General features: G+C 39.2%; 1 protein-coding gene and 1 pseudogene across 1 annotated transcript in view; one reads left to right on the top strand and one right to left on the bottom strand.

The window, feature by feature from the left end:
- OCA2 (OCA2 melanosomal transmembrane protein) overlaps positions 1-13,816 on the bottom strand; it is a 366,025-nt gene that overhangs the window by 63,202 nt on the left and 289,007 nt on the right. The gene's annotated exons all lie outside the window — the stretch shown is intronic.
- LOC143651602 (thioredoxin domain-containing protein 17 pseudogene) lies at positions 11,285-11,823 on the top strand (annotated as a pseudogene).

The following is a 13,816-nucleotide window of genomic DNA, read 5'->3' as shown; positions in this document are numbered from 1 at the left end:
ACTAAGTATATACACAGAAGAACTAAAAGCAGAGACAGATATTTGCATACCAATGCCCATACCACCATTATTCACATTTGCCAAAAAGCAACCCAACTGTCTAACAACCAATGAACAGATGAATAAAATGTGGCATATGCATACAATGGAATATTATGCAGTCATAAAAAGGAATGATGTTCTGATACATGGCAGCAATATAGATGAACCTTGAAGACATTATCTTGAGTACAATAAGCCAGATACAAAAGAACAAATATTATATGATCTCACTGACATGAAATAATTAGAATAAGCAAACTGATAAAGATCAGAATCTAGAATATAAGTTACCAGGGAATGGAGTGGAGGTGGGAAATAAAAGCTTAAAATACACAGACTTTCTATTTGGAATAATGGAAACTTTGGTAATGGATGGTGGTGATGGTAGCACAATATTGTAAATGTAATTGGTGGTACTGAGTTATATATTGGAATGTGGTTAAAAGGGGAAATTTTAGGTTGTATATATATTACTCAAATAAATTAAAAAAAAAAACCATGGAACTGCACAACACAAAAGTGAACCCTAAGTCAGACCATGAACTTTAATTAATAGTACAATTATCAAAATGTGCTTTTATCATTGTAAAAAATGTACCACACCAATACAAGGGACTATATTTTATACATGATTATTCTGTAAACCTAAAACTTCTCTAATTTAAAAAAAAGCTTGAATAAAGACATGGTTAGCAGCAATCATTTATAACTGAACTACTGCACATTGATATGTACTAATATTTAGGGCCAGTACAATAAAGAAAGAAAAACACATCTGAAACAGCAGAATGATTTGCACTGCAATATTAAAGAGTTTGTAGAATATCTGAATTTAACTTAGTTAGAATAATGAACATCATCAATAGCTTTACATATAAATAGGAATCTATGCATACTTCTTAAAGTCCGCCAGCTCAAAGTGTAACTTTTCTGTTCTCGTATCAAAATACATTCTGAAACCATCTTACATGGTGCTTTTAATTAATTTCATTTTTTGAGGTTAAGTGCTATGAAGTATGCTGCTTCAGCATGATCCACAAATAAAAGATTATCTATGGCACTGAGTTCAAGGCAATAAATTAAAAACTTCTGATCTAAAGAGAAAGAGTAATTTAAAGCTACATACCCATTTGTGAAATTAAAATACCAAAAACTAATTTTTTTGAATAAGTAAAATTTCAATGTCAAAGAAAAATCAAGTTGGTAAACAGATCATTTTTTCAGGTTGGTAATTTTAGACCTAAAAGTTGGAACAACAGAATATCAAATACCTAGCCAATCTCTCTTTATGTGTAAAGTAAAGCAAAAATATTTTCTGACTTTAAATAATTTCCACCTGTAATATTTAAATATTTGAAGCAAAAGTATTTGATTGAATATTTTCTCCTTTTCCTCCTTTACAATATCCATAAAACAAAATCTCACTAAAAATACCAGTTAAAGGTTATCTGTTAGTGTCTGTCGTCAATCAAAGTGTCTCAAATAGTAATATCTGTTGGAGGGTCTCCAAGACCACTCCCAGGTCACTAGGAAGGCTCAAGTGTCTCAGAATAGTACTCACAACCATGATTTATTATAGCATAAAGATGCAAAAGAAAATCAGCATACGGAAAAGGTACACAGGTTGATGTTCAGGGAAAACCAGGTATAAGCTTCAGCAGTCCTCTCCTAGTGAAGTTTCGCAGGGCCTGTTTCCTCCCGCCTCGAATTGTGACAACATATGTAAATCACTGCTTACCAGGAAAGCCCATTACAGACTCAGAGCCCCGGGTTTTGATTGGAGGCTGGTCACACAGACACTCTCTCTTTGGCAAGTGCCAAGATTCCAGGCTCTCAGAAGGAAAGCAGGTGTTCAGCACAGCCCACATTATTTGTGCAAAAAGTTTAACACAGTAAGCCAGATTCACCATTTAGGGAATGGTGGGAAAACCCTGAAACTGATTTTCCTAGGTACCACAAGCCAACCTTGAAAGCACCTTTATAAGGACTGTATTTAGGCCTGCTATGTTAAGTTCTTTTCTACATATAACACATTTAACACTCACTTAAATGGCAGCAAAATTTTCTAAAGCCACACTTGAGCGAAGGTCTGTGCCAGTGGTGTTCACTGTTTCTCTGAAGGCAGGATCTCATTGGGCCATCAACAGCAAATTTGATTTGGTGACACATCAGATCAGTGTAAGTCCCAGGTGGCATAATCATAGAACTCTCCATCAGTGAGGATAACACTTAATTCTTTATGCTCATGAGTGGCCCTGCTGAGAACATTCAGGAATTTAAAAGTTTTTGTGAAGACCTGATCTGTGAACAGCGTAATCAACAGTCATTGATGCTTATATTACATACAATTTAAAACCAACGCCAGATGACTTCCCTAATGGAGAAGTGATTGCACTGTGACTAGTCCTTGAGGATGATTCACCTTTCCCCCATCCACAGGCCAGCATACCCAACGGCAGCCTCTAGCCACTCATCTGAGTGTTTCCCCTCCCTCCCTAGACTGACCCCAACCTAACAGATGCTTCCCATGTGCCCACTGTGTACCCTACTCACATGCTTAGTCAAAGATTTCCATCTCTGGGGCTCATATTCTGGTAAGAGGGGCCATTCCAACATACAACAGGGAGACATGAGAGGGGCTCATATTTACACTTCGATGCACACAGAAGGTTCTACATCCCCATCAATGCCCAATAGCAGCCAGGGAGGCAGGGAAAGGAGACAGGCCTGGCCATGGACAGGGAAGGGTTCTGGGCAGAGAGAAAACATACGTGTGCACAGAACCCATGCAAGTCCCACATGGGATAGAAAGGTGTAGGTATGAGAAGAGAAGAGTGGCAGGGGATGGGTGCAGCCTCCCTGGGCCCAGTGGAAGAGAGGGTTCATTGACAAGGAGCCCTGGGGAGTGCAGACAATGGACAAATGTCAACTAACTGTTTTAAGGAAGTGGCCCTGGTTTCAGTGCAGGGTCTTCTCAGGAGCAGCTGGCTGCCTGCAGCATTTCTGTTACCACCTGTGACCTCTGACCCTGATTTCCCCCATGTCCTGTGCCTATCCCACTTGCCCCACCAACCCCAGGACATCCAGTCCTCCCCTTGGCTCCCTGACACGCCTGGCTCTCCAGTGCATCCCTGGTTCCCCTGGATATTTCTGGCTCGCCTGGATGCCTCTGGCTCAACTCAGATGCCAAGGCTTCCCCAACACCCCACCCCGACCCTCCACGATCCCTCAGATACCCTCTGACTGGATTCCTCTAGGCCTCCCTGACTCCCTGGTACAACTTCAGCTCTCCCAGATACATCCTGGCTCCTCCATGATATACTCAGCTCTTCCCAGACATTTCAGCTCTGAATGCCCTTACTAAGAGTGCTTCATAGTAAGGTCCCTCAATATACTTAGCATTTCATTAAATTCATCCAGGACCATGATGCCCGAGGCCCACTTCTGATCTAGCACTCTCCTATCTTCAGTTTTACCCTGGTCCTCATGGAGGGCAATCAGCCAGCTTTGCAATGCTCTACATGAATACATGCATAGATTTACTTTCTAAATTATATATATTTATGGAAATAATATGAAATTTTGCTTCAATTCCAGATCACCAACTGAGTGTAAAGCTGAGAGGTTTGCAGAGAAAGGCAGGCTGGAGTGAGTATCGAGTAATTTACAAAACCTCAATTAGGAAAAGATTTCTATGTAGGCCAGTAAGAACTTGTGCAGTGTCCACTGAAGATGGCCAGTGACTACTGCCCTCCAAATTAGCTTTTCCTAAGTAATGAGTTACAGTGTCCTGGTAGGCAGTGAAAACTGTACCCCAAAGAAAACACTATTACATCAGGTTCATTGTGTGTCAGACAGGTTCCTGAGTGCTTTTACCTGAATGAAAGTATTACTGAATTTCATACATACAGCATTAGGAGGAGAGAGTCATTGGGTATTAGTCCCACTGTACAAATGAGGAAATTGAAGTACAGAGAAGTAAAGTGACCTCCCCAAGCACATACAGCAAATAGTAGGATGAGGATTCAAGCCAGAGGTAGGACCCTCAACCATGGCATTATTCAACAAACAGTCCATGCCCTTAGAGCAATGGAGTATGGAGTGGGGACATCTCCCACTGAGCAACGGAGAGGGTTTATATTAGAGAGTGGGGGGTGTTCCCAGAGCCCAAGCTGCAATGCATAGGTGCTCAGTGTGGACTAAACCTCACTAGGATGCTGCCTTCTCTCCTCTCAGCCCCTCTGCACAGCTGAATCTCCTTTCTCCCCAATCCCAGGAGTAACACAGCTACTCCAGACATGGGACAAGTTCCTCAGGTTCAACTCCACCTCTGCAGGAAAGGAGCTCAGATGGGCTGGCCCACTTTCCTCTTCCCTAACCATCTCCACCAGTCAATGTTATTACCCTAAACTCTTGGACAGTCCCATGAAGTAGGCTGGGACAAACAGCTTCATCAAGGTGAAGCATAAGTGGCCTGACTGGTCTGGACATTACGAAGAACTATGTCCTTGGAGCTCAAATACACATTAGCACATAAATGCTCTAAGAAACTTGTTTAACTTTTAGTAGCCAGACATTTTCTAAACTTATTTGAACACAAAACACTTATTTGCAACTCCTTTATAAACACTTACTAGGAGAATTCAGCATAGTTCTCACTGGAAAGCCCTGTCCCAAACACACTCCACCTCTACTTCATCTCCTACAAGATCCCAATCCCTTATGGAAAGGGGTCAGTCTGGGGGGGCTTCCACAATCTTTACAGAGCCCAGCTCCAATGGGAGAAAGTATGTAGCATCTCAGTAGATGCTTGCTTCATAGTAAGGTCCCTCAATATACTTAGCACTTCATTGAATTCAGCTTTATTCTCCATGAGTGTGAAAACATGTAATAAGACAGTGAGGCAACCACATGTGAAGCTTATACAAAACAAGAAATTAAGAGTAGCAAGGAATGCAAAAGTCACACAATGCTAAAGGAACTGAAGGCTAGAATTAGGAAATCATACCTGATATAAATGTGAAAACTTTTGAGATAACATGGCAAGAAAATTTTAAATTAATTCTCCAAGGTTATTATTAAACAGACTTTTGGGAGGAAGAGCCTGGCCCTTTAGATACTACCACCTTCCACAGAATGTTAATAGGCTGCAGACTCCCAATGGCACATCAGTAAAATCCTAGGGTCAGCTAATTGCTCTCCTGGATACTTGATTTGTTCCTTGCCATTCTCATGAGTCATTTTAAGAAATTAAAGAAGAATACAAAGGAAACCATTAAGATGCTATGGATTTGCTCATAATGTCCAGCTTACTGGATGGTAGCAAGAAAATGATTTAAATACTGGAAAGGGAGAGTATTTTATTTTAAGCTTAGTGGAATACTCATGAAATATCAAAAGAAACTATGAAAGAGCTGAATATAGACATATTTAAAATAAGCATAATCATATTGCCATAATTATAATCAGAAGGAAAGTAAATTGTCCTTTAAAATGTAGATTCATATTTCCAGAATGTGTTTTCCATTTAATTTGCTCTTTACAAACTGATATTAAATGTTTTCACAATCTCTTTCCATAAAGAAACTAAGCACTTGAAATTATGATTAGTGATTGGTTAAGATGACCTCTAGGACAAGGTACTGCCTTTATTGCAAACTCTAACTATTAAGAGACAGTGATTTTACTGAATTCATCTTTTTGGCTTCAATGTGATCTTTTCTCATGCATTTTCATATTGCTCTGTGTGTAGAGCAGAACAGAAAATCAACCTGAGTGTAGGTACTATGAAGTTAAAACAGATAACATAATTCAGACCCTGGTGTATAATGGAGTCATTGCCTCCCTTGGTCCATGCCCACCTCTGTTTGACCTGTTTTCTGCCCAGGACTGGGCATGGAAGTCATATTTTGAAGGGTTGTGCTCTTGGCCAGCTGTCCCTACTGAGGACCTCCAATATCAGTGTTCCCAAGGGCTCTACATGGTTGTCCAAACCCTCCAAAGGAACTGTGCTGAGGGCTGGGCCTTCAGTGGCAGTGTGTCATTGGAAGTGGGTTCCTCTCCCACTCCACAACTGGGACCTGTCTACAAGTCACTCTGAAGATGGAGGCCATATACACCATGCAGAGTGTATACATATGAGTGCACAGCAGCTTCTCTAAGCAACTCAGAGGCAGATGAAAGAATGTGCAGAGAAAACAGATTGCTGCTCCAAACATGCAACTCTTACTGGCAAACTCTGGAGGTGTGCAGTGTGTGGCTAGAGATCCATGGCCCAGACAATTGCAAGTTGGGAAAAAAATCACAATTGCTTTCGAACTGAACTTCACAAAATTCATGTTATGAGAATTATGCTCTGACTACAACTGTAGAAAATGAAACGCTGATTTTTTTTTTAAAGACAAATTCCCACTTGATCTGGGAGGATGGTAGCCTGGAATAATCCAGGCTGAAGGGAGGGGCTGGAAACTCTTGGAGGGTCTTTTTGTGCCTTCTTGCCTTAGGAAGGCAGGCTGGTTCTCCATAGCATTGAGTAGATCAAAAGCTTGAGCCAAATGCCAGACTCCAATGCCCTTGAAGTTGATAGGAGACCTCTGAAACTGCCATCAGACAAGTGCTCTGCTATCTGGCTTGTCAGTGAAATACTGGAAGACGAGCCCTTACTGCTGGTGTTTCACCAAGAGATTACAAAGCTGGAAGCTGCTCAAAAATAATGAAGGGAGAAAGACCAAGAGTTGTGCCTAAACAGCAAGTGCTCATTGGTTGGAATTGAAGGAAAAATGAAACAGACCTGTGTGTGAGTTTCCTTTGGCTGTTGTAAAAAACTATCACAAACTTAGTAACTTAAAAACCACAGAAATTTATTCTCTCACAATTCTGGAGGCTATACATCTAAAATCGAGTCAGCAGGTCAGTGCTCTCTCTGGAGACTCGAAGAATATTTCCTTGTCACTTGCTAGCATCTGGTGGCTACCAGAAACCTTTGGCATGTCCTGGTTTGTGGCAGCATCACTCCAGTCTCTAACTCTGTCTTCACGTGGTCTTCTCCTCTGTGTCTATGTCTCAAATATCCCTCCCCTTTTTCTCATAAGGACACCAATCATTGGATTCAAGGTCCACTCTAAATCCAGGATGATATAATCTCAAAATCCTTAACTTAATTATACCTGCAAAGACCCTATTTGCAAATATAGTCTCATTCACAGGGACTATGGGCTTGAACTTGGACATCTTTTTTGGAGGGACACAATTTCACCTATGACAACCTGTAATGAGGAGGTGTGGTCAGATTGTGTGTATACAGACACACACACAAATGAAAAATACTGTCTGGAATGCAAGGAACCATACCACTTGCTATCCAAAGACTTGGTGAAATTCACTGCCACCTCTCACTTTAGAGGGTGGAACAGTAGATGCTTACTTATGCAGACTCCCTTGCAACTAAGGTATATTCAGGTGGCCTAGACGTTCTCCATTAAATGCACCTGTCTAGAACTTTGACCATAATTACGGAGAGGCTTGGACCAGAGAGAATCCATTCAGGGGACTGGCCCAAGTATCCATGGCAGCAGGCATGCAGGATTCCAGGGCTGACCCAAGGGGTTTGAGCTGTTATGAGCAGAGGGTGGGCCAGGCCTGGATGTGTAGCACCCAGGATCAGGTTGAGGAGTGGTGTGTTCGGGGCTGAGCTGGGCTTTCTCACAGGGCTATTCCTGGGCTTGATTTGGTCAAGGTCCAAGATACTGCCATGTTTCTGCACATTTCCTAAGTCTCATTCTGCAATATTCCCAGATATTACATGAGCTGGCCAACAACTCTCTAGAGAATTTATTTCTGCCTAAATTAGCTAAAGTCCATTTAGTTGTTTGTAACTAAGAACCAGAACAGAAATTGGGCATATCCTCATGAAAATGGGTGGAAGGAGTCAACTGGTTTCAGGAATGTGATGTTTCAAAGTGAAGGCAATGGGGGAATTATTGAAATTCAGCCAATGTTAAGGGTGAGAGTGCATTAGGACTCAGAGAGCATGGTGGACAGTGATGGAACAACTGCTTATATTATAAAGTGCACATAGAGGTAAAATAAAAAAAGAAAACAAAACAGAAGTGTCAGGAGTCACTGACACAATGCCCTCCACAGGGCATGAACAATTCAAAGACAGGACAGTAGAGAGCAGTTTACAGCAAATGCCAACCTCAAATTTCTAAAATTTCCAAATCCAGAGACCCTGTGTGACAATCTTTAATCTGTTATTTCTGCAGATCTTGGACAGTTGAAAATTAGAGTCAAAGTTTCATCCTTCAAGTACAGAGTTTAAAACAACAGCCTCATCAGGGCTTCTGTGGGAAGATTAAGGTTCTGAGAGCAAAAAGAATCCTGAAAAATGGATTGGAGATACAGGATTCAGAAAATAATGAAAGCCCAAGCATTCTGACCTTCTCTGGGAGCAAGCTCTCTTCCTATACTGAAAATCCTGCTGTGTGGCCCCTGGATTGCATGACTGACTGGACAAGGCCAGTGCCACTTGTGCCCACCCATATCCCACCAGACTCCAGTTCCATAAAGAGTGTTAAATTCTAGCATTCACAGGGGTCAGGTCCAAAGAAGTCACTCACATATTCAAAGGAGAGTATATCAGATCATTCCTTGAGGAGTACATACAAGGTGGATTCGAGGAAGGTGAAACCCAACATTGGATTCAGGATTGCACAAGCTGCTCAAGTGATTGAATATGGTTCCAACTGTTTGCTTGATAGGTGACTAAAACCTGTACCTACTGTGGTCTGAGGTAATTAAGTTGTGATGCTTGAAAAAATTTCTTATGATATATATGAACAGAATGAAATTAAGACAAAAAGAGAAAGCCACTAAGGGAGCAGCCAAAAGCTGAAGGTCAATGGAACCTGGAAGAGAAGGGAGAGGCCAGTAGAAGCTGCCATGTGCCTTGCCATAGAACAGAGAATCCCAGAAAACAAGAACCACTGGAAGTCAGCCCCAGAACACCAGCTGTTAGGGAGAAAGCACTGCCTTGATGCTGCCTTAATTCGGACTTCTATTAACACCAAAACCAACCATAAGCTGGTAAATTCCTATTGTTTAAGCCAACCCATTGCATGATATTTGCTTGAGCAGTCAAGCAGACTAAAATAGATTGTTTCTGGAAAAAGACAGTAGATGATTGGAATTTTTGCCAGTTACAGCTTCTCCATTAGATTAAATTTCCTTGTGGGCAAAGAATATGACAGGCCCTGGCCCACAGCCCACCGTGTATGAACAGCAAATGTTTATTTCTCTCATGTGCAGAGAACAGAAGCTCTCATAAGTCCAGGACAGGTAAGCACCTTAACTTGATCCTCAGAGAACTCCAGCAACATGATCCCACAGGACTATAGACTGAAGAGACCCACAAAGCAGAAAATAATAGACTGGGAAAAATTATTTGCTAAACATATATCTGATAAAGACATATTTAAACTATACAAAGAACTTTTAAAACTCAAGAATGATGAAAAAAGAACCCAATTACAAAATGGGAGAAGTATCTTAATGGATGCCTTACCAAAGAAGATGAACTGATGGCAGAAAGTGCAGGAAAAGATACTCAATATAACTTATCTTTAGAGAATTGCAAGTTAAAACAGCAATGAGATACAACGTCACACCTATTTAGAATGGCTATAATCCAAAACTCTAATAACACCAAATTCTGGTGACCATGTGGAGCAAAAGGAACCCTCAATGCTGGTGGCAATGGAAAATGGAACAGCCACTTTAGAAGACACTCTTACAAAGCTACATGTAGGCTTGCCACACGGTTCAGCAATTGCACTTCTAGGTGCTTACCCAGATAAGCTGAAAATATATGTCCACACAAATACCTGCACATGAGTGTTTATAGCAGCTTTATTCATAATTACCCAAAGCTGTAAAAAAGTAAGATGTCCTTCAATATATATGTGGGGTGGGGGTAAAATATAGGTACTCTTTGTACTTTCTGAATGATTTTTTTTGTATGCCTAAAATTATTCTACAAGGAAATCTATTCTTTTTAAGTAGGAATAATGAATTAGGATACAAGCTGAAATTGATATCATGAAAAACAAATTATATAAAGACTAAAAGTCCAAAAATCTGTTTTCCAAAATCTCCAGTAGAACTATAAACTTCTGGGAAGTTGTACTAAGGAAAAGAAGAAAGAAAACATGACTACAGATGCAAGGGCAATTAAAGAATTACAAGTGATTTTTCTAGTAAAATATAAATTACTAAAATTGATCAATACAGAAAACCTGAAGAATTCAATATCCACTGAGAAGATTGGAAGGTAGTTAACAATCTACCATTTAAGAAGGCATGTGCTTCATGGATTTATAGTTCCACTGTTCAGAGTTAAATATGGTAAGCTTCCTTATTCATTTTATACATCTATCTTTATGTTTTTTTACTGGCCTTCTAAGTACTCTTCTTTTCTCATTTGCACATGCAGCCTCTGTGCGTGGTTAGTGGTGGCAGATTGCTGGGTTCAATCGCTATCTATGCGACTTTTGGGAAATTACCTATTCTCTGTGCTGCATAACCTCACCTGAAAATGGGGTTATACCAGGACACCTACATCTATCATAACTTGAAAAGTCTGATACAGTACAAACAGAAAAACTGACTAATCTTACTGGTGAATTAAATGCAAAGTTTCAGATAAAGCACATCCAAAAATAATCATTCAAAAGCAAAAATAATACAATAGGACATATTCCAGAAATACAAAAAAAAAAAAAATTCAACATTGGGAAATCTATCAGCATGAATCATTACACCCAATGGATCAAAGGAAAAAAAAAATCACATAATTATATCAGTAGGTTCTCAAAAAGGTTGCAATAAAATGTAATGATTATCGGCCATAAAAGTTTAACAAAACAAGAAACTACTGAAATATAGCAAACTAGTAGAACATTAAAGAGTAGTAAATTAAAACCATAAACAATGAGATACCACTTTTGGAAAGCAGCATCTAATGCTGGCTACAATGCACAGAAAAAATGCTTCCTACATTGCTAAGAAATTATTACAAACATCTTTGTAAATGAATCTAAATGATACCTAGTTAAATTAAAACTACAGTATAACCTGATGCCACAATTTCATTTTCAGAAATCCATCCATAAGAACAAATATAATCCTCCCGAAAAAGCTTGTCCCTGCCCTATGTGGAACCCAGCACCACAGCAGCCGAACCCGAGATCTCCTCTAGCAATCCACAACAAAATTCCGAGATGGTCCACTACGAGGAGGTGCGCATGTCCAGCTTTGAAGAGTTCAACCAGGCCTTGAAGCAAAACAATGGCAAAACTATTTTCACCTACTTTACTGGTTCTAAGGACGCTGGAGGGAAAAGCTGGTGCCCGGACTGAGTACAGGCTGAACCAGTTGTACGAGAGGGGCTGAAACACGTCAGTGAAGGATGTGTGTTCATCTACTGCCAAGTAGGAGAAAGACCTTACTGGAAAGATCCAAATAATGACTTCAGAAAAAATCTGAAAGTAACTGCAGTGCCTACTCTACTAAAATATGGGACTCCACAAAGACTGGTAGAATCTGAGTGTCTTCAGCCCAGCCTTGTGGAGATGCTGTTCTCTGAAGATTAAGATTTGATGATGAAGATTAAGATTTGATGATGGCAATTGTACCTTGATTTCCTGACCTTGCTATAGTATAAACAAAGCCGCATAATTGCTTTGAATTCATTAGCAATAAATAATGATGGTGTTCAAAGAAAAAAAAAAAAGAACAAATATACTAATCTATAAGGATATACAAGGATGTTTATCACTTCATCATTGTTAGTGGCACTATCTGGAAACAACCTGAATATTCATCAACAAAGAAATAATCACAAAAATTATGGTGCATCCATGCTACAGAATATTTGGTAGCTATGAAGTGAATGCATTAGCTATAAAACTATTAACTCCGAGATATGTCTTTATTGATGGTTAAGTGTGAAAATACAATAGCAGAACAATGTATATAATTTAATTATATATTTTTAAGAGAAGAAAAAATGAAAACAAAGAAAACATGCATCTGTGTGAGCATGAAGAAAATGTTGAATAAAACATATTAGGCTGCTAACGTTGATTAACTCCAGGAAAGGGTAAGCGAGGGAATGGGAAAAGTGGATGGGAAATTGGGGAAGAGTTGCTTTCTTCAATATACATAACTGAAGTAAACACATTAAAAAATAGTTTTTAGCAAAGTGGAAAGAGATATACTTAATAGCATCAATTTAAAAGATGCATAAATCTGTCATGTAAAGGAAGAAAATGATATTGGAAATCTACAGGATAGTCAGTGCTGTAATTTATTTTAAATTGTAGAATAAAATCACGTTATCCAAAAAGTATACAGTGAAATGTAAACCAAATATAAACAGCAATTTTCATCATTAAGAAGTCAGTTGTCCCCAGGGGTATAACTCTCCCTAGCAATGTGGGACAGAACTCCCAGGAGGAGTCGGGACACAGCATCACGAGATTGAGGAAACCTTGACTAAATGGGGAAAGAGAGAAATGAGACAAAATAAAGTTTCAGTGTCGCTGAGAAATTTCAAATAGAGTCAAGAGATTATCCTGGAGGTTATTCTTATGCATTATATAGGTAGCCCTTTTTAATTTATGGTATATTGGAATGGCTGAAGGGGAGTACCCGAAACTTTTGAGCTGTGTTTCAGTAGCCTTAATTCATGAAGATTATTGTATAACAATATAGCTTTTACAATGTTACTGTGATCGTGAAAACATTGTGTCTGATACTCTTTATCCAGAGTATAGACAGATGAGTTAAAACACGTGGATAAAAAAATAAATAAATAATGGGGGTGGATATCAGAGGTAAAATAAATTGGGTAGATTGAAATACTAGTGGTCAATGAGAAGGAGGGGTAAGGGGTATGAAATGTATGAGTCTTTTTTTTCTTTTTTCTTTCTTTTTCTAGAGTGATGCAAATGTCCTAAAACTGATCATGGTGATGAATGCACAACTATGTGATGATACTGTGATCCACTGATTGTACACTATGTATGGACTACATGTGTGTAAAGATTTCCCAATAAAAATATTTGAAAAAAAGAATAAGGAAGAAGTCCATTCGCTGACTGGCTAAATTACTGATAAACCAATTTAGTTATCTAGTCGCTTGTTTGTTAGTTTATTATTGTGTCATCATTCTTATAAGGGACATAAGTTTACAAAAGGAAATTGCAAAGAAAAAAATAAGAAAGGAAATTGAGGCAAAAGGAGAATATATGTTTGAAAATATTAAAATGCTAATATAGGGCAGGCCACGGTGGCTCAGCAGGTAAGAGTGCTTGCCTGCCATGCCCAAGGACCCGGGTTCGATTCCCGGTGCCTGCCCATGTAAAAAAAAAAAAAAAAAATGCTAATATAGATATTTAAATCTATTTTCAAAGATAGATTATTTCATACGTAGTCATACTTGATAATACATTAAAGATGCATGACTGAATCTCACATATCTAAAACAGCCTCCATAGGGTTTGCCTAAAATTTAAAGTTTGATGAGATGACCTTTAAATCTTCCTTCTAGTTATGGTGTTATGAGATGACAGCCACTCCCATAATATGTCCATATACCATTTTGGACTCCTCAAAATGCCTGAAATATTTTTACTAACAGTGGGAACAGATCCACAGTTTTATTGGCTTCTATTGAATTGCACCATTTTGCATATGAAATATTCAAGAGAAGTAG

Source organism: Tamandua tetradactyla, chromosome 12, assembly GCF_023851605.1.
Source record: "Tamandua tetradactyla isolate mTamTet1 chromosome 12, mTamTet1.pri, whole genome shotgun sequence".
Taxonomy (NCBI): domain Eukaryota; kingdom Metazoa; phylum Chordata; class Mammalia; order Pilosa; family Myrmecophagidae; genus Tamandua; species Tamandua tetradactyla.
This window is presented reverse-complemented; position numbering and strand designations above follow the sequence as displayed.